Source organism: Balaenoptera physalus (assembly GCF_965194825.1).
Source record: "Balaenoptera physalus genome assembly, chromosome: 3".
Classification (NCBI taxonomy): domain Eukaryota; kingdom Metazoa; phylum Chordata; class Mammalia; order Artiodactyla; family Balaenopteridae; genus Balaenoptera; species Balaenoptera physalus.
In genome coordinates this window covers 14,453,048-14,478,197 of record NC_138890.1, presented here as the reverse complement: position 1 = coordinate 14,478,197, position 25,150 = coordinate 14,453,048, and the positions used below count along the sequence as shown (strand labels likewise).

The 25,150-nt window shown below is 40.3% G+C and overlaps 1 long non-coding RNA gene across 2 annotated transcripts; it reads left to right on the top strand.

Annotated features, from left to right (window-relative positions):
- The first annotated feature begins 2,017 nt into the window (after window positions 1–2,017).
- On the top strand, window positions 2,018–24,905 carry LOC309658799. 2 transcript variants are annotated; one of them, XR_014262396.1, is made up of 3 exons: window positions 2,021–2,392; window positions 14,040–14,212; window positions 24,392–24,905. It is a non-coding gene; the product is annotated as an uncharacterized lncRNA (long non-coding RNA). The 2 variants fall into 2 exon arrangements; XR_014262397.1 differs by lacking the exon at window positions 24,392–24,905 and having other exon boundaries at window positions 2,018–2,392; window positions 14,040–14,106.
- The last annotated feature ends 245 nt before the right edge of the window (window positions 24,906–25,150 follow it).

Sequence of the window (25,150 nt, the reverse complement as noted above, 5' to 3'; positions counted from 1 at the left end):
CTCGGCGTCTTTGTGAGAAGCACCCGGGGAAGTGGGACTGCTAGGCTGTACTGCTGCTAGAACTCCACCTGGGCTCCACCAGGCTCCAGCCCCCCGCCCTGTGCACCTCTCTGACCCTGAGGCACCTCAACTGGTAGGAGCCGCATCACCTTCCCTCCCGGGACTTGTGACACTTAAGGCAGACACCGAAAGGACAAGCCTTTGGCCCCCTGGCTGGCAAAGAGCAGCTACTCAATTGTCATAAGTGTCCGTATCAGTGAGGGTTCTCCAGACAAACAGAATCCATAGGGTGTGTGTGTGTATATACACACACACGTACATATGTACACGCATACAAAAATAGACAGCTGTGTATATATGCCGTATGCATACACACATATACACATATAGTATATACAATGCACACATACATATATACACACATATAAAATGCATAGTTTGTATATATACAGTATGTATACACACATATACACATAATAGATACAATACACACAGACATATACACTATACATACACACAAATAAAATGCATAGTTTGTATATATACAGTATGTACATATACGTATAACACATGCAATAGACACACCTAGGTACATATATATCATACATATATACACACATACAAAGATATTTAGGTGTGTATATAGACAGTATACATACATACACATATAATATATGCAATACATACACGTATATACATATGGACACACATATACACCTACATATAAAAGCACATAGCATAAAAATATATATGTACTGGATATATAAATTCATCGTATATATACATACATATATCATATATATATAAGATATAGACACATACATATATACAATGTATACACACACATACACACCTATATGTAAATATGCGCATGTACATACACATATAAATACATACGCAAGTGTGTATATAATAGTATATACAGATATACATATAATACCTAGAAACATATACACATACAGGTATACAACATATATACACACCTATATATAAATATACACTGTATACATACATACATACAGTGTACATATACTGTATATATACACACACCCATATATTAATATATGGGTGTGTGTATATATACAGCATGTTCACATTTATAATATGTATTCTATATATATACACAGACATTCATGTATACAATATATACACACAAATATATAGGCTTGTATGTATACTGTATATAGTACTTACACATATACTACAAACGCACGCACATATAAACATATGTGTATACATATATATAATATGTATACACACATATACAAATTAATAGGCTTGTATACATTCAGTATTTTTACATATATAGTTTTGTTTTAAGGAGTTGACTCATGTGACCGTGAGGCAGGCAAGTCAGGGCAGGACTCTGGGCTGGAGACACAGGCAAGAGCTGATGTCCCAAGGCCATTGGAGGAACAGTTCCCTCTTTCTACGGAACCTCATTTTTCTCTCCAGTCCTTCAACTGATGGACGAGGCCCACCCACGCCGCGGCATTGACAATCTCCTTTACTCAAAGTGGACCAATTTCAGTGTTCATCTCTTCTGAAAAATACCTTCCTGGCCACATCTGGAATAATGTTTGTGGCTGCCGGGGCCCCACGCAGTGCGCACATGAGATTAACCATCCCCGTGGCGATGATGACACTTTATTTTCTCCCTTGACCATTGTCACTACTATTCCAATTAAAATGGCAGCGCCATGAGGGCAGGGCATTTCCTTGTTTGCCAGTACTGAGCATCCAGGGTCTGGTGCCTAGCATAGGCTAAATACACGGCATTTTTTTGAACAGAAGCCAGGATTCTGGCTGTCATACTTAATGAGGAATTATAGTCTTATTATTGGTGGGGGGGGGGGGTGCCACGGTACGTCAAGGGCGGGAGTCGAACCCGCCACCCCAGGCCCCAAGGGGTCTCCCCGGGTCCCCACTTCGGGCCGGTGGGAGTGGCCGGGGGCAGCCGAAGACTTGCGTGCGTGCGTGCGTGAGAGGGGGCGTGTCCACGGGGCGGGCGGCGCTCGCCACGAGTGAGTGGTTCAGCTCGGCCCCAGCTCGTTGTGCTCGCCTCACACCGGCCGGAGTTGGCAGCAGCGCTGGAGGCCCCGGGCCGGTGACCACAAAGAGGGAGCCGGGGGCCGGACGGGAGCGCGGCGGCGGCGGCGGCGGCGGCGGCGGCGGCGGCGGCGCCAGCTGAGGCCCAGGCCAGGCCCCCTCCCCTCAGCCTCCCGCCGGCCCGCCCGCCTGTCCCGCCCCCGCCGGCGGCGCCCCGCCCCTCCCCTAACCGCCAGACTAGCCTGGTGCGGGGGCCGCGCGCGAAGACATGGGGGAGAAGCTGAGGCTGGAGTCGCCCGTGGGGGCCGAGCCCGCCGTCTACCCGTGGCCGCTGCCGGTCTACGTGAGTGCCGCCCGTCCCCTCTTCCCGGACCCCCGCCCCTCTTCCCCCACGGCGTGCGCTGAGCCCACCGAGAAACGGAGCGACTCGAGTCGCCAGACCCTCTTTGGAGCCCCCCTTCCCGCCCCGCCGTGGTTCTCCGCGGCCGTTCCAGCCCCCGCGCGCAGAGTGGGCAGAGGGGAGCCGGGGCCGGCCGGGGGCGCAGACTCGGCCGCGGGGACCCCGTGCTTCCGAGGGGCGCCCGAGCCGGGCTGCCGTTGGCTCTGTAGGGCTGGGGACCCCGGTCCCCCCGGGCCTGGACTGCCGGCGGGCTTGCCCTTCCGTACTTCATGATCTGACACGTCGGGTTTCTTTTTCCTGACCGGCTTTACCAGACTTTACCTGACCAGCTTTACCAGCGTCCCCTGATAATGTGTTAGATATTCAAGTTTTAGGGCCCGGTCCCAGCCCTATGGAATCAGCAACTCTGGTGGGGCTCAGTGATCTCTGTTATAACAGGCCCTCCAGATGATTTTTATTCACCTTAAAGTTTGAAAATATCTGCATTGTCAGCTGACCAAAGCGTCCACCAGCAGGTGAAGGGGAGTGGCGCCTGCAAAAGATAGGGACTGGCCAAGGCAAGTACAGGAGCATTTACCGCGGTAGTAATGGAGAATGCCTTTTCTCCACTGGTTGGCACAGACTAATATCTGGGAGCAGTGGCAGGGTTATTTAGGATGCTTTACATTTCAGTGTAGAGTGACCGCTGTCCTGGTTTGCCAGGGACTTCCCCTGTGTGAGCACTTAAAATCTCATCCTGGCAAACCCCTTAGCCCTGGGTTTGAAAAGCTTAGGGAATAACCTGAAATTTAGGGGAAACAGGATGTAGGTTTTGGGCAAGTCACAAGTGCTAATTAAAGCTAAGCAAGTATGGACAACATCTAGCCTTCTTTACCCCTTTGCGGGGAGGTAAATCTGATTGGGTGAAAGGACTTATTGTTAAGAGATCTTTGTAGAAACATCCCCTTCTGCTTAGTCCGCTGGTTCTCAGTTCTGGCTAGACATTGGCATCGTCTGAGGAGATTTAAAATGATTTTATTGGTCTAGGATGACCAACCGTCGGTGTGAGGGTTTTTGAAAAGTGCTTCAGATGATTCTAATGTGCAGCCAGATTTAGGTGCCACTGCTTAAGCGTTTGAACCGCTGCTACATATTTTCACCTCATCTTCCTATGAGAATATCCAACTGTAGTTGAGGTTTATTATTTTTCTTTTTCTTTTTTTAACTGTCTTATTATAAGATTTACTGTCTTAAATAAGATTGAATGTACAGAAAATCCTGCTAGTCCATCTGGTGTAGCTGGATACCCAGAATAATATCGTTAAGATATGTACCACTTAAGTATTGTGACTGGCCTTTTTAAAATTAACATATGCATTAAATTAGTGTTGATAGTATAGATGTCTTTCGAAGTTGTCATGTTGGGGAGCTATACCTCTAATCTGCTGCCATTGCTAAATATCTGGACACCTCTTATTAGGAATTGCTTTTAAAAATCTTTAGGGATTAAAACCAAGATTGCTGTATTATTTGTACTGGGACCACAAAAACCTCACAAAGTTCCCCCGCTGTACCTTCTACTCCCATCTCTAACCCTTGGCAACTTCTAATCTGTTCTCCATCTCCACAGTTTTGTTATTTTAAGAATAATATGTAAACATAATCATGAATTACTTCATCTTCGGAGACTGGCTTTTTAAAATTTTTCCCTCGGCATCATTCCCTTGAAGTTCATTTCAATTTTTGCATATATTAATAATTTGTTCCTTTTTGTTGCTCGGTAGTATTCTATCATAAGATTTTATCACAATTTGTTTCAACATTCACCCATTGAAAGACATTTGGGTAGTTGCCAGTTTTTGGCTATTATAAATAAAACTGCTATGAACATTTATGTGTAAGTTTCTGTGGGAACTTCATTAAGTTTTTGTTTCTTTTGGATAAATGCTCAAGAGGACAATTACTGCATTGTAGGGTGAATCTACTTTTCGGATTAAAAGAGACTGTCAAGCTGTTTCTCAGAGTGGCTAAACCATTTTATATTCCCACCAGTGATGTGATATAATTTTTCTACGTACTCGCCAGCATTTGATGTTGTCACTATACTTTAATTTTAGTTATTCTCTGATATGTCATTATGGTCTTAATTTGCATTTCCCTAATGGCTAACGACGTTGAACATCTTTTCATGTGCTTCTTTGCCATGTGTATATTCTCTTCCATGAAATGTCTGTTCCTGTCTTCTGCCTATTTTCTAGTTGGATTTTTGTAAGTTGTTTGGAGAGTTCTTTGTATATTATAGATACAAGTCATTTGTCTCATATGGGATTTTCAAATATGTTTTCCCACTGTGTAATTTGAGTTTTCATCCACTTAAAAGGATCTTCTATGAAGCATTTTTAACTCATTTTGATGAGATCCAATTTATCAGTTTTTGCTTTTATTGATCATACTTTCGGTGTCAAGTCTAAGAATTATTCACCTAGTTCTAGATGCCAAAGATTTTCTCCTATTTTTTTTTTTCTAAAAATGTCCTGCTTTTACATTTAAGATTATGATCCACTTTGATTTAATTTTTGTGTAAGGTGTGTAAGGTTTAGGTTAAGGTTCATTTTTTATTTGTTTTTGTCGAGGGATGTCCAACTGTTTCAGTACCATTTTTTGAAAAGTCTATTCTTCCTTGATAGCTTTTGCACTGCTGTCAAAAACAAGTTAAATGTATTTATGTCAGTCTCTTTCTGGGTTCTCTGTTCCATTCCATTGATCTATGTATCTAGCCTCCATCATTACTGCAAAATCTTGAAATTGGGTAGATTAATTCCTCCCATTTTAATCTTCCTTTACAAATTGTTTTAGCTATTCTTCAGCCTCTTCTTACCATATAAATCTTAGAATAAGCCTGTCTATAGCCACAAAAACCTTGAGGGCATTTTAAGAGTAATTGTGTTAAGCCTCTTAACTTGGGGAGAATTGACATCTTTATTATGTTGTGTTTTCTAATCCATGAACAAGGTATGTCTCCCTATTTGTTTGGGACTTTAAAAATTTTCTTCATCAGCATTTTGTCATTTTCAGTATAGAGGTCCTATAAATGTCTTATTGGGCTTATATTTAAGTATTTATTTAGGTCAGTTGTAAATGGCATCACATATTTTTATTTAAGCTTCTACACATTTGTTATTAATACATAATTTGATAAAATTGTGTTGATCTTGTACTCTAAAACATTTACAAACTAATATTATTTCTCAAGCTCTTTGTGGATTCCTTGGTATTTTCTCCATTTAGATTGTCATCTCATCTTCAGATGCAGACAGTTTTACTTTTCCTTATTCAATATAATAAGATATATTACTATTCAACATTCAGTAGGATATATTCCTTCCTATTCAACATAGTAGGAATAGTCCTTTTATCTTTTAAATAAACTTTTTAAAAACTTAACTTTTGAATTTATGTATTTCTTTATTTTTGCTTTATTTTCTTACTAGAACCTCCAGTAATATATTTAATAAAAGTGGTGAGGGCAGATATCGGTGCCTTGTTTCTGATCTTACAGAGAAAGCATTCAGTCTTTCACAGTTAAATATCATGTCGGTATAGGTTGTAGATCATCTTTATGAGTTTCAGTATGTTCCTTTTCTATTCCTAGTTTGCTTGGAGTTTTCTTTCTTCTTTTTTTAAAATCATGAATGAGGTTGGATTTTGTCAAATGCTTTCTCTGCATTAATGGATAGGATTACATGACTTTTCCCCCTTAATCTATTGGATATGGTGGATTACATTATTTGATTTTCAAATATTTAACCAACTTTGCATAACTGGAATAAATACCATTTGGTTATGGTATATTATTCTTTTTATATATTTCTGGATTTAATTTGCTAATATTTGGCTGAGGATTTTTACAGGCAATTTCATAAAAAATATTGGTCTGTAGTTTTCTTCTTTCTATACTATCCCTGTCTGGTTTTGGTATCAAGGTAATACTGGCTTCATAAAATTAATTAGGAACTGTTCCCTCTACTTCTATTTCTTATCAAGTCATGTAAAATTGGTGTTAATTCTTTAAGTCTTGGGTAAAAGTGAAACATCTAAGCCTGAATATTTCTTCTGGGCGTTTTTAAATGAAAAATCAGTGTTTCTAATGGTTACAGGAAAATTGAGATTATCTATTTCATCTTGGCTGAGTTTCGGTAGTTTTGGGTGTAGAAGCATGGGTCCATTTCATCTACATTTTTGAATTTATAGTGTAGACTTGTTCATAATAACTTGTCCCTTATTAATCTGCAGGATATGTCATGGTATCCCCAGTTGCATTTCTGATATCTGTGATTTGTGCCATCTCTCTTTTTATCTTGATCAGTCTTGCTACATCTTTATTGATAAGATTGTTTATTTCAAAGAACCAGCCTTTTGTTTCATTGATTTTCCCCCCCTATTTTCCTGTTTTCAGTTTCATGGATTTTTGTTTCATCTTTATTATTTCCTTCTTTCTGCTTGTTTAGTGTTTTTTCCTCTTCCGTTTTTACTATTTTAATATAGAAAATTAGATTATTGCTTTGTAATATTTACTTTCCCAATTTAGTGCTATAAACTTCCCTTTCAGCATTGCTTTCACTTCATTCCACAAACTTTGGTCTGTTATGCCTCCATTTTCTTTTATTCTATGCATTTAAAGTTTTTTCCTTGACTTTTTACCCATGAGTTATTTGGAATTGTGATGTTTAGTTTTCATGTGATTGAAGATTTTCCTGTTGTCTTTCTGTTATTGACTTCTAGTCTGATTCCATTATGGCTAGAGAACAGACTCTCTATGATTTTAATTCTTTTAAATCTGCTAATGTTTTTTTATCACCCAGTATATGGTATATGAGTGAATGTTCCATGGACACTTGAATATGTATTCTGCTTTTATTGAGTGTGTTCTTTAAATGTCAGTTATATCCTGTTGATTGATGATGTTTTCAGTTCTTCCATATCCTTGCTGATTTTTCTCTCTGGTAGTTCTATAAATTGCTGTGTTGAAGTCTCAAATAATAATTGTAGATTTAAAATTTTCTCCTTTTACCTTTTTCGGTGTTTGCTTCATGTGTTTTGAAGTTCTTTTGTTTGGTGCACACACATTTAGTATCACTAGGTCATCTAGGTGGATTATTCCTGTTATCTTTATGTAATGACCCTCTTTGCCCCTAATAATTTCCTTTGCTCTGAAATCTACTTTATCTGATATTAATATAACCATTCCTGCTTTTTCTGATTAATGTTCATATGATATATCTTTTTCATCCTTTTACTTTGAACTACCTATATCATGATGTTTAAAGTAAGCTTCTTATAGACAGTATATAGTTGGATCATGCTTGTGATTTTTTTCATCTACTCTTCCAATCTCTGTCTTTGACTTGGTTACTTAGATCATTTGCAGTTAATGTAATTATTGCTATGTTAAAGATTAGGTCTACCATTTTATTTTTTGTTTTGTCTTTTACCTTAGTTTCTGAATCCTATGTTTCTCTTATTTTGCCTTCTTGTGGGTTACTTAAACATTTTTTAATAAGTCCATTTTAATCTAATTTACTTATAATCATTTGTGTATACTGTTTGTATAGTTTTCTTAGTGGTTGCTTTTGGCATTACAGTATACATATGTAACTTATCATAGCCTACTGGAATCAGTGTTTTATTACTTCAAGTGAAGTTTCAAAATTTTACTTCCATTTAGGTCTCTTAATAGTCCCCAGTTTTAAAGTATGATTTTCTGTAGTATTTCCTTTATATACATTGAGAACCACATCAGATGGTGTCATAATTTTTGCTTTGACCATCATATAGGATTTAAGAAACTCATGAAGCTAATGATAGTCTCTTATATTTACCCCATTTGTTTTCACCCATTCCATTGTTCCCCTTTTCTTTCTGAAGTTCCCAGTCTTCTGTTATTGTTTTTTTATGTCTTCATAACAGTAGGTGATATCTGGGCTTTCCAGTGCCATTGGATATGAGTTTCAGGAAACACTGAGCCTGGCTCACTTAATGCTGCTGAGTTGGAGGGTTTGTATATGTTGGGCCTGTTGGCACAGCAGATGCTAGCAGATTAGACTAATGTTGATGGGACTAGTGCCCCAGGAGGATGCATTCCCATTCAGGCTATGCTGCTGCTACAGTTGATCAAATCCCCCTCTACCCCAAGTGTGGGGCAGTGACCTGCTGCTGTCACTGCTTCTTTATTAGGCTGCTTTTGCCTCAGGTGTGTGGTGGGATCCCTTGGAAGCTGCTGCTGCTGTCAATCACAAGGTTAAATTCATTTTAGAAATACTTAACTATAAATATGTAGCCTGGCTCTTGTAGGACCTCTGTATTTGTTTTTTATTGCTTTCATACGAATTACCACAAATTGAGTGACTCAAAACAACGTAAATTTATTACCTTACAAGTCTGACATTGGTCTCAATTGAGTCAAGTAAAAGTGTTGGCAGGATCGACAGATGAATGGATAAAGATGTGGCACATATATACAATGGGATATTAGTCAGCCGGAAATGAAATTGAGTTATTTGTAGTGAGGTGGATTGACCTAGAGACTGTCATACAGAGTGAAGTAAGTCAGAAAGAGAAAAACAAATACCGTATGCTAACACATATCTATGGAATCTAAAAAAAAAAAGAAAAAATGGTTATGAAGAACCTAGGGGCAGGACAGGAATAAAGACTCAGCCATAAAGAATGGACTTGAGGACACAGGGAGGGGGAAGGGTAATCTGGGATGAAGTGAGAGAGTGGCTTGGACATATATACACTACCAAATGTAAAATAGATAGCTAGTGGGAAGCAGCCACAAAGCACAGGGAGATCAGCTCTGTGCTTTGTGTCCACCTAGAGGGGTGGGTTAGGGAAGGGAGGGTGGTAGGGAGACGCAAGAGGGAGGAGATATGGGGATATATGAATATGTATAGCTGATTCACTTTGTTATGAAGCAGAAAGTAACACACCATTGTAAAGCAATTATACTCCAATAAAGATGGTTAAAAAAAAAAAAAGTGTTGGCAGAGCTACATTCTTTTCTGGAGGCTCTTAGGGGTGTTTCTGTTCCCTGGATTTTATCAGCTTCCAGCGGTCACTTGTAGTCCTTGACTCAGAGTCCCCTTTCTCCACCTACAAAACCCAAAATGTTGCATCTCTCTGATTCTGCTTCTATTAGGACATCTCTCTCTTTCTCTTTCTACAGTTGGGAATGATTTTCTGCTTTTACGGACTCATGCAATTAGATTTGTTCCATGAGGTAATCCAGGATAATCTTTCTATCTCAAGGTCTATAACTTCAGTCATATCTGCAAAGTCCTCTTTACCATGTAACGTAACATATTAATAGGTTCTAGGGATTAGGGTGAGGGCATTTTTAGGAGCCATTATGCTGCCTACCACACCCTTAACAAGTGACCTTGAGAAAGTTACTGAGATTTTTAAAGCCTTACTTTCCTCAAACATAAAATGGAAAGAAAGATATCTAGTTAATATCATGAAAGTGAAACAGTATATATGAAATCAACTAATTCAAAAAGTAAGATTTCTTCTTTTTCTTTATGATTTACGTGATTCTCAGAGTTCAGGTACTTGAAGAGTTACTTTTTTTAAAACAGAGCTAAGGAATTTCAGGGTTCAGGTGCTGTAAGATTGTCTGAATTATCTGAGTAACAATTAGCTAAGCACAGGTGTAAAGCATTTGATTTACTCCCTGGTGTTCTTTATCTTCTCATCCCACTAAATCCATATCCCTTGTCTAGCTCCAGCCAGTAGAGTCAGAGCTTGTTTTACTGTTTAACTAAAGTTCAATTTAAATTCTCTCTACATCTCCAGATTCTCAGCCCTGGTTGCATATTACAATCACCTGGGAAGATTTCAAAAAGTACTGATGCCGAATTTCTACCTATCATGGATATTTGAGGAGGGACCTGGCATGAAGTGCTCTAGCTTATGGTTTGTGGAGCCAAATCATAGTCTACACTGAGCCAAATCACTTGCGGTATCACCTCTAAAAAGGAGTTTATCTGTGGTGACTAATGCTCTTCCTTTGTCAGTATGCTTGATTTGTCCCTCTTTGGAGGAAAAAAAAAAGGGGGGGGGGGAACCCCAGCAGTTTGGCTCCCTGAATTACAACCTGATGCTGTGGAATTAGTGTTGGCTCAGAGCGCACATCTTCGGATACCCATTCTCTCTCCTGCTCCCTTGCGTGAACTTATATCCTTGGGCAGTTTTTCATCCACCACCCTCTTTTGCTTCTAATCTTAGCAAGTAAAGTCTCCCCTGAATGAAACAGCATTTCATGAGACTTGCTGGGAGCATAGGTCTGTTCCAGACCTATCATATGTTAGCTAAAGCAGATATAAGTGATGTGTTTTTGGCATTCATCCTTATGGGTTGGAGAGAGAAGACAGCATTTTATCCTTTTAGGTGTCATCTGACTGGGCAAATGGGCTCTTTCCCTCTGCTGCCTACCATGTCAAAAACTGAGGGTGTTACCTCTAGAAGGTATCTTCTAGGTATCAAAATAGTTCAGATAAGTCAGATTTCTCAGTAAAAGATGGCAAAACTATGGCTTAGGTGGTTAATTTTACATGTCAATTTGTCTGGGCCACCATGCCCAGTTATTTGGTGAAATATTTTTCTGGATATTTCTGTGATGGTGTTTTTGTGTTTTTTAAAATTTTGATTTTTATTTATTAATTTATGCTTTTGGCTGCGTTGGGTCTTTGTTGCTGCACGTGGGCTTTCTCTATTTGCAGCAAGTGAGGGCTACTCTTTGTTGTGGTGTGCGGGCTTCTCATTGCGGTGGCTTCTCTTGTTGCGGAGCATGGGCTCTAGGTGCACGGTCTCAGTAGCTGTGGTGCACGGGCTTAGTTGCTCCACGGCATGTTGGATCTCCCCAGACCAGGGCTCGAACCCATGTCCCCTGTATTAGCAGGCAGACTCTCAACCACTGCGCTACCAGGGAAGCCCAGGTTACTTTTGAACTGCAATCCCCACACTTGTAAAATGACATTAAAAACCACTCTTTCTGTGGGTTCTTAGAATTAATTAAGCAGGTTATGTGTGTAAAGTATCCTGGCACTTGAATGAGTTGTCAGAACCAAGGGCTGCTGGAGACGATGCTTATTATGCCGTAGGTCATCTCCCCTTCTACTGGGCGGCAAGTAAACACAGACACAGTAGTCAGTGCTCTGGAAGAAGTGAGTTCTGGTGCTGCAGAGCACAGAATCTTTTTTTTTCTTAATTTAAATTTTATTTTATATTAGAGTATACTTGATTTACAATATTGTGTTAGTTTTAGGTGTACAGCACAGTTATTCAGTTATACATATATCCATTCTTTTTCAGATTCTTTTCCCGTGCAGGTTATTGCAGGATATGGAGTAGAGTTCCCTGTGCTATGCATTAGGTCCTTGTTGATTACCTATTTTATATATAGTCGTGTGTATATGTTAATCCCAAACTCCTAATTTATCCCTCCCCCCCCTTCCCCTTTGCAGAGCACAGAATCTTGGAAGGGAGAGTTCAGGCTTCTTGGAGGAGGTGCCATCCTTTCTAAGGATATATAGAAGCTCCTGGGGTGGCAGGAGGGAGCAGTGGAAGCTCCTAGGGTGGCAGGAGGGAGCAGTGTGTGTCAAAGTTTGAGAAATATAAGAAAATATGGCAAAAGTAAGGTACACGAGTGGAACTCAGGTTTTGGGAAAGAAATGAGCGTTGATACTGGAAACCTACTGGGGCCAAACAGAAAAGGGCCTTCTTTGTCCTGTCAGAAGTTTTAATGTTTATCCTGAAGGCTGTGGGAAACGCTGAACAACAGTGAGATGGACTTCTGGTTTAGAGACTCACTCGGACCTCCATGTGGAAAGCACTTGATGGGGTGCAGGCTGAATTGTAATCTAAGGGTCCCACTTAAGTTGTAAAAGGTTGGACTGGATTTCGGAGATCCGAGAGGGAATGGGTGGGGCCTGGTGACCAGTTAGAAAAGGGAGGGCAGCAAGCGTGGGTGACAGTTTATAGCTGCATCTTTTTGTGAGATACACAGCACAGTAGGAAGGGATTGGGGCTGGGGAAAGGATCTTACTTCATCTTCAGTGCTTTTGGGGGGCCTGGTAGACAGGTCTGGGCCCAAGGTACAGATCTGGGCTTTTTGGGAGGACAGGTGTTTGAAGGCATGGGAGAGACTTAGGTTACCCACAAGAAGGTCCAAAGAGTCATAGGTGTGAGAGCTTTTTCAGTGGGTATATTGAGGATGCTTATAAGCTGAAAGAAAGTAGCCAGCAGAGGAAGGGTGTGAAGATCTAGGAGAGGAAATGATTGCTCATTTGTTTTCAAAAAGCTGAATACTTATTGTGTGCCTGGCCCTTTTCTAGGATCTGGGGTTCACACCGTGTGTTATCTCTTCTGCAAGGACAGTTCAACTCATCCCCTGGTGAAGAGAAGTCAGATTATTCTTTGCATCCCATTCAGGTGTAGGAACTGTTCTGTCCCTCTGAAGGGACTTTACTTAACCAGAGTAATAAGTTAGAAATCAAAAGAAATTCGAGCTGGAAGGGACCTTAAAGGCCACTGTACTTAATGTTGCCTAATATTTTACCTTGATTGTAAGAAAAATTTATTGCAGAGCCCATTCTCTTCAGAGTTCTTTCACTGAACTTTCTTTGTGTTTTTCATCCAGTGGGTCTAGCTTGTAGATTTTGGCCTCCTCGTAAATTTGCTTCTTCATCCACATTACATTTTTCCCGGACTATGGCAGAAGCTCCTGGGTGGTTTCGCGGCCCCTGGACTCAGTTCCTCTAAGTTCATCTGCCTACTCGGGTTGAGTGATCTTCTAACATGAAAAGATACGCCTAAAATAATGCTGCTAATGACTTGCCCACACAGAGTTAGTGCGTACTAGCCGCCCAGCGTGTGCTCTGCCCAGAGGCGTGTAGTCTGAACTGTGCTTGGCCAAGCCTCCTGGGGCTCTTTGGCCCTGAGGAAGGGGAGCTTTTTGTGATCACTCCCTTTACCTAATCAGTCCTTCAGCAGCGGGGCGCCTTTTTCTAATCAGCGGAGGCACCCTTACTCAGCCTGTGGTAGCCCCAGGGCTCATCACCTGTGGGATACAAGCCATGCTCTCTCCCAGGCTTGCTTCGACCAACATCTCTATTTTCTGTCCCTTCTCACACTTGGACCCCCCCCCCGCCCCGGCGTTTAGTCATCCCCACCTGCAGTATTTACAGTGCCCAGCAGGTGTCAGGCTTCAGTGTCTTTGCAGAGGTGTTCCCTCTGCAGTTACTGCACCTCCTCCTCCACCTCTGCAGAGCCTCAGCTTTCTCGATTGTACTTCAGGGTTATCATGAAGCCATCACTTAGATATAACTTTTTGCCGCCATAGGAACCTCTGTGCATAAAGGTTATGGTTCTTTATCTCATGTGATTGAAATTTTGAGTTTATACATGTCCCTCCTTAACGAGGCTTTAAGGGCAGGAGTCGTTTCTAATCCTTAGCACAGAGCAGATGCTTTTTTTCCTTTTTAGATGCTTTTTAATGATGATAAAATGTACGGTTTAAATCACTCATTTTACAATAATTTTGCTTTAGGTTGTGACAGAAATAAAGTTTCCAGAAGTTGTGTTCCTGCAATAAGAAATAAAGATGTGACCTTCCAGTTGTGTAAAGCTCACGAATGCTGTGTAAGTGCGTCGGGTGCAATAAGGAACCTGGAGCTAAATGGGCTAGTTCTGAGAGAGAGAGACTTAACTATGTTAACAAAGGTAAGCCTTCATTGTGTCCTGCCAACATTTGATAGTTGCTTTTGGGGCAAACTAAACGGGTAAAATTTTAAACTGTTCTCCCCATTAAAGGGATTGAATAAATAGGCCACTTTGGTGCACCTGTGTCTTGCGAATTGTCCAATTGGAGATGGAGGTTTAGAAAGTGAGTTTCAGTCTTGTTTAAGTCTCTTCCCATCAGACTGGTCTCGTGATTTCCTACACGCCATGTTACTTCCTGTCTACCTTTTCTTGGTGGTGTTCATGCCTGGATTGTCTCCTGTACCTGCTCAAACCTTGGTCCATTCTCATTTGTACCATGGAAGTTTGTCATGCTGGATGCTGTCAGAACGAATTTTACTTAAGTTTGTGTTAAGCCGCAAAGCACACATTTTGTATAATTTCTGTTTTTTGTGTTTGTTTATATTTTTATGGTTTCTCTTCAAGAAATATTATGAGAAGGGAAATAGCAAGATGTAAAGAGCAAAAAAGTCATCATTCTCTTTAAATTGTTAGAACATGTATCTGCAATCATAATTATAATGCACTGTGGTATGTGTTAAAATAGGAAATATATGTAATGTCCCGTAGGAGCAGCAGAGTCAGTGGTGTTAGTGGGGGTGTGTCACGGAAGTAATCACAAAGCAGGTGACTGTTGGTTGGGGTCCTGAAACATTAGTGTGTGTTCCCTGTGTCCAGTAGTGGTCTGGAGGGGTCAGGAAGCCTGCCTTTCAGTTTGAGGGAACAGAGGGTTTGAGGTCCTCTCTCTTCTATTGCTCCAGTATACTGCATAGCAGCTAATAAAATACTGGGTTTATAGTTGACATTTAAATCGCTGATTGATCATCAAGATTGGGATGTATCATTGGAAATGAAAATAGGAAGAGTCTTATGCTTTTTAGGTTTTTCTTTTTTTTTCCTATGTCTCAGAAGGCTCTTTGACGGGAGACTTTTTATTCTCCCATACAATTCCATGAATACTTTTACCCTGGCACTTATTTTAATGGCATTTTCAATTTATAAATGTCTTTGAAACACATATTGTAAACTATTTGAGGGTAATGACCATGGCCATTGGTGGCACATCTTAAATGTGCATCGTGTTAAGTTTTTTTTTTTTTAATTTTATTTATTTATTTATTTATTTATTTATGGCTGTGTTGGATCTTCGTTTCTCTGCGAGGGCTTTCTCTAGTTGTGGCAAGCGGGGGCCACTCTTCATCGCGGTGCGCGGGCCTCTCACTATCGCGGCCTCTCTCTCTGCGGAGCACAGGGTCCAGACGCGCAGGCTCAGTAATTGTGGCTCACGGGCCCATTTGCTCCGTGGCATGCGGGATCTTCCCGGACCAGGGCTCGAACCCGTGTCCCCTGCATTGGCAGGCAGATTCTCAACCACTGCGCCACCAGGGAAGCCCCATCGTGTTAAGTTTTGAGTGTCATGTGGTCTACCATCAGTGCTTCCCTCTTTCACCCAGTTTTCTTCCTCATTTCCTTCTCCAAATTTGTCTCATTTTTCTACTTTCCCTTTTGCTTCTCTATTCTTGCTTTCTCTTTCCCATTGCATCTGTCATTCTTCTTCTCCTTCTCCTTCTGACTTCATTATGGCCAACCGAAGCCTTTTCTAGTCTGTTCTCTATCTTCCTTGCCTCTTTATTGCCATCCACAAACTCTTACAGAATATTCTTGGTTGACTCCCTTACTTCCTAGCATACCCATGTACTTCATGATCACTTTAGAACATTGAAAAGGGTCGGAATGTTTAAAAATAGGTAATTCTAATCAGTCTTCTTTCACCTCTGGTATAAGACTCTTCTTCCTCAATCTGACCATTCTCCAATCTAGAAGTACTCCAGCTCATTGGTCCTCCTTACCCCCATGTTTAGGCCAAAGAACTTGTGAAACCTTAGCCCTGTTTAATACTTGAATTTATCAAAACATAAGAGAGCTAATTCTGCCTAAGGGCACCAAAGAAGAATAAAGATGCCACAGATAAACGTTTAGTCCAGATTTATAATGGACTCTAAGTGCCTAGTTGAGTGCTGACCATTAACTCACTTGAACAACAGGGAGCTCATGACAGAAACTAACATGTTAATTGTATAGACACTTCACCATTCCTCAATGTAGCTGATAAACTGCATCCAGTTAGCTTAAATAACATGAATGATGAATTTCCCTGTGTATATAAATTGGGAGTTTGTAAAGTTATCTTTTTCCCTTTGTACAACTACTGACTACCACCTCGCTTCGTCACGGCAATAGAAAATGATGACTAAGAAACACATTGTCTCTGGGCTTCCCTGGTGGCGCAGTGGTTGAGAATCTGCCTGCTAATGCAGGGGACACGGGTTCAAGCCCTGGTGTGGGAAGATCCCACATGCCGGGGAGCAACTGGGCCCGTGAGCCACAACTGCTGAGCCTGCGCGTCTGGACCCTGTGCTCCGCAGCGAGAGAGGCCACTATAGTGAGAGGCCCGCGCACCACGATGAAGAGTGGTCCCCGCTTGCCACAACTAGAGAAAGCCCTCGCACAGAAACGAAGACCCTACGCAGCCAAAAATAAATTAATTAATTAATAAAAAAAACAAAAACAAAAACAAAACCACATTGTCTCAGTATCAGTGGACATAATGTCTTAGTATTCTACAAAAATCTCTAAATTCTTAATCTAAAAGATATATCTGCCAATATCTTATATCCTTATCCTTTGTTAATATAAATATCCAATCTATGAACGTCTCAGTTTCCTTACTTAGAATATGAGGTGGATAGATTTGCTAATATCTAGGGACCTTTCCAATTTTAACATTCCCTGGTTCTAAGGGCTGAGCCAAATACAGTGGCTCCTGAATCATTAACCTCGCTCACGATGAAAGTTATCAGCAAGATCTGCATGCAAGAGATCAAATATTCATATCCGTATATACTGTAGCACATTGACTTTTACAGAACTCAAAGTAACACAACATAGTTACATTCATAGACTTAAGGTCACTGTGGTATACTTTACAGTTTTTCTTTTCCCTAGGAAGGAAATGTAGATCCCTGGGAAGGGATTTCTTTCTCTGCTTTTTAGTAGTGTAAGCCTTTATTATCTCTTGGATCCTAAAAATGGGGAGGGTTTTGGCAGGTGGAGCTTAGGAGAGACCCATCAGGTGGCAGGGACAACATGAGAAAGGGCAGAAGGAAGAATGGATTTTGAGAAGGACCTGATATCTTACATGATGAGAGCAGCGTTTCACAATGTCTGTCCTGCACAACACTGGTTTTAGATGATGTTGATGTAGTTACAAGACAGAAGCATATGGGAAGAGCCGTACTCTACATCCCGGCATGAAATTCAGGTTTCACTTTGTTACATTACGTACTCTGAAAAGTTTTGGAGGAAGGAAGTGATTTCATTTTTTTAATTCAGTCTTACTCACAGTTACTTGAGAAACCTATATTCAGCTGATGGGACTGTATTTTGTGAAAGGCCAATCGAGAAATGCTGAGATGGAGCTTAAGATATTTCTGTGTGGAGACAGGCATGTGATTATTTTTCTTATAATTCTTTACTGTTTGTCCTAACAGTTGTTACTTTGCAGGGTTTTGTTTTGTTTTGTTTTGTTTTTTACATCTTTATTGGAGTATAATTGCTTTACAGTGTTGTGTTAGTTTCTGCTGTATAACAAAGTGTATCAGCTGTATGTATACATATATCCCCAGGTTTCAGTTTTAAGCCTTCTGTTTCTACCTGAGTCATTGGGCCTCTTAGAAAGCTCAACAATTCTGCGGTCTTCATCTCTTATGTAGTTTCCAGAAGCTCCTGGCACTTACCAGTATTTCCTCTTGATTCTTTTCCTCCGACTTCAAACTTCTTACGATTCTGAGCTGATTGTTTTCTCAGCCTCTAGTGTCAAAACCAGCCACGTCGCTCATGTTCATTGTCTCAGATACAAGGTGCAATATTTCCCACGTTTATGTGTGTCAAAATATAAGTCAGGGATTGATACATAGCATATGCTCAATAACAATTGTATTTCCTTTTTTTCTTTGTTCAAAGGTATCCAAACACTGGCCAAGTTCTTAAATTGAAAGTAGAGTGATCTAATTTATTCAGCTCATCCAACCATCAATATTGAACATTTGTCTTTTTTGTTACACATATTTCTTGTATTCCAGTCGTGACGTTCTAGAGCACAGTGAGCACATGTATAACTTATTACTGTATTACTACCTTGGCTATTCCTTGACCAAAATTTACTTCATACAGCTGACAGCCTAATTAACCTACTAGAGTTTTTTTTAATGTATGCATACAAACCATAAACACCAGTTGCATTGCTAATAACTGAATTTTTACATCTCTAGGCACCCATGTATCCAACACCAGGTCAAGGTATTATAAAATATTTGTAACACCCTACAAGGTTCTCTGTTACTTCTTTCTGTTCCATACTCCCCCAGGGCAACACCCAAGCTGACCTCTTTCACCATATATGACATACAGGGCATCACACAGTGTGTATTCTTTGGTATCTGGCCTTTGGTTACATATCATTATATCAGTAGTTTATTCTTTTATTGTGTTTTCTTGATTTTTTAAACCTAGACATTCATACAGTGTCAAAGTACCACTGATTTCTTAATATTATTATGCTGACCTCCATCTTCAGAGGCTTTCCACAGTCTTCCATCTGTCTTTCCACCTACTTTCTCTTCCGTCTAATGATGTTTCATTTAACCAACCTCAGTCAGCCTTTCCCCCATATTCCCCAACACGTAGCACTCCTGTGTTCAGCCAGTTTTGTTCCCTATTCCATAAGCCCTTTGTGCCATTGCTGACACTGTGCCTGTGCCCTGCCCGGAAGGCCTGTTCCCTACCCTCTATATACTTGTTCAAGACTCAGTTTAAATGCTGCCTGTTCTAAGAAGTCTTCTCAGAAGAAGCCAGTGCTTTTTGGAATCCTTCTTTAATGAAATCCCATAGCAAGTGTCATCTGTCCTCCCTGATCTGGTAATTAATTATCCATTGTTCCTATCATATAGTGTTTGTTTTTCTTATGTGCTGTTATTATTTATTGAAGCAGATTATAGTGACTTGAACCAGGAACTGGGTCATTTTCCTCTTCATTTTAGTGCAAGTTTCTGTGACATGAAGTTAAACTCCTTTTCCCTCACTTCCCATTCACCCACTTGTTAAACACAAAGTACAAGTGAAACTTATTGGTTAACAGGTTTTTGTGGTCCTTGGTTCTGGTCCCTAGGTCTAAGCTGTGCTTCTGTAGTGCTAATTTGACTGATTTCTTATTGTCACATAACTCAGGAATTAACTAAATCATTACAAATTTAGATACATATAAGATATTATAAGAAAACCAGTGGATGTCACAAGTTTAGGCCTGGGGGAGAGTGTTGTATGAGTCCTAGTTTGGTGGGGCTCACACTGCATGATCGCGCCTTCCAGTATTCCATTGTAAGTAAGAAAGAGGTATGCAAATATATGCTTAACATTTAACAGTGTTGATAAAAAAGAGAGGAGAGAAAGGGATGACAGGTACTTTGAGGGCTTTTTGGAATTCATGAACAATTATGATTGGATGGGGAAAAAGAAAAACCGAGGGCTAACCTCCCGCAGGTGAGCTCAGGAAAGAGAGAAGGGCTCATCTGGTATGCAGGTAGAGAGGTTTGACCTACAGAATCTTAGAAAACCTCAACAATCTGAGCAGTGATGGCAAGAGGCAAACTAAAGGGATAACAAAAGTCTGCAAAAGTCTCGCACCAAGAGCTTTGGCATGGTGTTCATCATCTCGCTAATCCTAACATGCAGACATTTATGAGAGTAAAGTCAGGTCTTTGCCAGAGTGGGTTCCTTATTTGGGCAACTGGGTCAAATGAAGAAAGGCAAATGTAGGCTGCCGGAGTAAATAAGGAGGGGAAAAACAAAACGAACGAGACCTATCATTCATCAGTGGTTTCCCCCCAATATTCTTAGCCTCCACCTTATCTCCATCTTACTGGTAACACAGGAACTAGACTGAACAGTCAGGTCAAAGGTCTCTACAGAAACGGAGGTAATATAGAAAATAAGAAAATAAAACATGAAATTGTAGATTTTCTTCCTAGGGGTAATTGAGATGATAGTTGAATAATAACATAAGATCAGGTGAAGTCTAAAGACATTTTAGAAAAGCTGGATAAAGTAAGAAAACATCTGTTCGCTGGCATCTGAATGTTAGAGAGACACCAAGACATGTGGGCCAAGTTCTGGAGAGAAGGGAAACACAGACGCAAGCTTGACATTTGGTGCAGCTTTTCTCCTTGGGGCATTTGCTGATTCAAATCTTACAGACTAGGAGCTGAAAAGCCAAGGAGTTCAAAAGACTCTAACCACAGAAGCCAAACGGCAAGAGCTCAAGCTAAAGGCAACAACTAATGGAATGACAAGCTAAGTGTATCTTTAGTCTCACAGGGCTGCGGAAACCATTACATTTAAAGCCTAACAAATACATGGGTAGTTGGGAATAGGGAGAATCCAAACGCTCATATGGTAATCCCAAAGGGCAACACCCGTAGAGGAAGGACAAGACAGAAATAGAGCAACCTTCACACAGACTGAAAAACAGCTTTGAATGAGCTCAAACTGAGAATGGACTAAGGTTTCCAGTCCCTAGAGTAACTGTCTGCCATGGGCAAAAGGAAATCTTTTCAAGAGAACGATAACGACATCCAGAATGTGGAGGTATCTTTATAGTTTCCTAAAATAAGTTAAGCCCAATTTTAATATAAAAAAATAATTTGATATACCAAGAAAAAGACTAAATGATCCAAAGCTCAAAAAAAAAAAAAAAAACAGAACAAGAAAGAAAGAAAGAAGACAATATAAATAGACAAAGGAGGACAAGAGTTACCAGGCATTGGTTAAAAAAAAACCAAAACAACTATGATTAAACAAAGAAAATAGACACATGGCAAATAAGCATATGAAAAGATGCTACACATTCCATGTCATCAGGGAATTTTAAATTAGAACAATAATGAGATACCACTACACACCTATTCAAATGGCTAAAATCCAAATACTGAAATACCAAAGTTGTTGACGATGCAGAACAACTCGAATTCTCATTTGTTGCTAGCAGGATACTTGGCAGTTTCTTACAGAACTAAACATACTTTTACCATACAGTGATCTAGTAATCATGCTCTTTGGTATTTACCCATAGGAACTGAAAAGTTATGTCCACATAAAATCCTGCACGTGGATGTTTATAACAGTTTCTTTCATAATTGCCAAAACTTGAAATCAACCAAGATGTTTTTCAATAGGTGAATGGATAAACAAGCTATTGTGTATCCGTACAAAGGAATAGCATTCAGCAATAAAAAGAAAAGGCTATGAAGCCATGAAAAGGCATGGAAGAAGCTTAAATGCATATTGCTAAGTGAAAAAAAGCCAATCTGCAAAGGCTACATGCATATTATATGATTGGAGCTATATGAAATTTAGGAAAAGGCAAAAGTGTGGAGACAATCAAAAGATCAGTGGTTGCCAGAGGTTGTGGGGAGGGAGAAAAGGATGGGTGAAGCCCGGAATTGTAAAGGCAGAGAAACTCCTGTGTATGGTTCTGTAATGGTGGATACAGGTTATTGCACATTTGTCAAAAATCATATAATGTACAAAACAAAGAGTGAAGTGTAAAGTAAAGCATGGACATTAGTTAGTAATAATGTATCAATATTGGTTCATTAACTATAACAAATATATTATGCTAATGTAAGATGTTAATAATAGGGGAAACTGGGTTGAGAGGTAAGGAAGTATGAGAACTCTGTCCTTTCTGCTTAATTTTTCTGTAAGCCAGAAACAGCTCCAAAATAGTCTGTTAATTTAAAAAACAAATGTAGACCTGCATACAAAACTTGCACGTAAATCCAACCACAGCAGCATTATTCATAAAAGCCCCAAAGAGGAAATAACCCAAATGGCCATTTACTGTGAATGATCAATGAAACACAGTAATATCCACACCATGGAATATTATTCAGCCATAAAAAGAAATCAAGTACTGATACATGCTACAACATAGATGAACCTTGAAAACATGCTAAGTAATTGTATGATTCCATTTGTATGCAATGTCCAGACTAGGCAAATCTGTAGAGACAAAGTATATTAGTGGCTGCCTAGGGTTCAGAGAAGTGGGGGAGTGAGTGACTTATAGTAGATTATTTTGGGGGGGGGGGATGGATGAAAGTTTTACAATTGATTGTGGTGGTAGATGCATAACACATTAAATTGTACACTTTAAATAATATGGAAAGTAAATTATATGTCAATGAAACTATTATTTAAAATTATGATTTTACAGAAATTCAGTCCTTAACTATTATGTATCTATCTAGCTATCTATCAATCTATCTATCTCTCTATCTGTCTATCTATCCATCTATCTCTCTATCTGTCTATCTATCCATCTATCTATCTATCTATCTATCTCTCTATCTGTCTGTCTATCTATCTATCTGTGTGTCTATCTATCTATCTCTATCTCTCTGTCTATCTCTATCTATCTATCTATGTCTCTTTCTATCTATCTGTCTATGTCTCTCTCTCTTCTCTGTCTATCTATCTGCCTATCTCTCTGTCTCTCTCTATCTCTCTGTCTCTATCTGTCTCTCTATGTATCTGTCTATCTATCTGTCTGTCTATATATCTCTATCTCTCTATCATCTATCTGTCTATCTATCTATCATCTCTCTATGTATCTATCTATCTATGTATCTATCTATCTATATCTACCTGTCTACCCATCTATCCTTATGTATAGAACAGTAACAATGGCTTATAAGTCACTTCCCTACATTATTTTATCCTTCCAAAACTCTTGAGAGGTCAGTAGGCCATAGGAAAAGCACTGAGTTCACTGGAACACTTGAAGGTTGAATTAACTGTTTGTGATCACTCAATCAGTAAATGGTGATGCAGGGAATTCCACACACATCTTCTCTGTCCTCCTTTCCTCCTTCCCTCCCTCCTACTTGCTGACTCTATTCCAGCCACATTATTTACTGATTCTTCCCTGAGGACACTGGCATCCTTCCTCTGGGCCTTGCAGAGGTTATTCCCATGATCTGGAATGCTTTTCCCTCAGATGTCTGACTCATCTGCCTCCCTCTAGACTGTTCAAATTCCACCTTCCCAGTAAAACTTATCCTGTCTACCGTTGAAGTTGAAAGCCTTGCTCCTCTCTGCCCACAATCTCACCTCACCATATACTGCTTAATCTCCATAGCATTTATTCCTGTCGAACCTACCAGAGAATGTACATGGGTTTCTGTTCTCCCCTCCAACTGGAAGATAGGCTGCACAGACTCAGGAATTTTGCCATTATTAAACCTAGTGGAGGCCCAGCAGAACTCTAGGGTCAGCCAGAACTGGGCACAATTATAACTCTCGTGATTTGATATTTTAGTGGGTTAGCTCAGAGCCAAGCCAGTTATTAAAGAGGATCTTTTCTGCTGTTTTAAGCAGCATGGTACATTTGAGGTCAACTTAAATTTTCAGTAATTACAGAGCAGGTATGAACTTTTCCTTTGTTTCTCCAGACACATGAACCCGGATGCCAAATCCATCCTCTCTGGGTGTAGTGGGAATGTATGAAGATGACTGGCCTAAGTCTCAATTGAATAAAAAGATGCCCCAAAAGACATTTCAGCATTTTCAAAAAGTTCAGTCATAAAGTGTGGTTCCTTATCACACATCAGGGATTATCTAGCCTCCAGTGTGGTTTTTGTTTTTTGCAGTAAAAATGTGTCATTTTATATTTTAAATTTGCATTATGAAAATAAGTCTGTACACGAAGTAATTAATACATATCTAATGAATATGAATCATGTCAATTTGGTCATGGTATTTAAAGTTGGCTTTGGCTTTGAAGTATTTTTAAATTCATAGAAAATATTGAACTTCTAATAAAATAAATAAAACATTGTAATAATTGATATTAATAATCAACTTCAAAATTTCTTTGTCTGCATTTTCTGTTCAATTTTAAAAGAGAAGTCACTTTCAGTAGTGTTCCCAAGTGAGTGATTGCACCTTCTATGATTTGAAAAAAGATCCGATTGCCATTAGCTGTTCTTAAGTGCTGAACATAACTGAGAGAAATTGTAACAAGACACTCTCTGTCACTGGCAGGAAATCCATCTCCGTCCTTTGCGGGGGCAGTCCCGAGCTCATGTTTTAACGGACGCGAATGCAAACCGTGGTTCTCACGTGACTTTCTGAAGAGCCCCCGCAGCAGGCCCAGGTACCTTGAGTGGACTAAGTCTCACTTTATGGCAGTGGCATCAGATGGTGGCTACAGAAGGTTGCCGACGTCCCTGTGTGCTCTGACAGGCTCTGCAGACCGGGGGACGAAAGGACCAAGGAACTCTGACCGCCCTCGGGAATCCCAAGTGACTGGAGGGACACCGCGTCAGGGCCCCAGGCAGTGTCGCCCACTGTTCCGGAGGCGGGCGGAGGCTCCGCAGCTTCATTTCGTCCCGTCCCTTCCAGTATTTAAAATTATTGTCAAGATGCTGGGTTAACTCAGGCAGGTCTACAAAGGCGTCCCAAGCAGCAAACATGTCTGTGATGAACAATGAAAGAGATTTGGGATTTGGGGATGCTGCAGGTATTTCTGTCAAAAACTGGCATCACCACAGGCAAGTCCTGTTGCTTCTCTTCATCAGTCTGAGAAAAACATTCTTCTGAGATACGTGCGGCCCACTCAATGCACTGCTCCACGGGTCGGCAGGGATTGGACACATCAGCACACTTAATCAGTCAGGGTGAGTCACCCCAACTCTCCCTCCTCTGGACCTTAGTTCCTCCTGATTGTCACTCGTTACACTGAAAACAGATTTCAGGAGTCAGCACGTGCAGCCATAATGTGTGCCTAATTCCACATCCCAG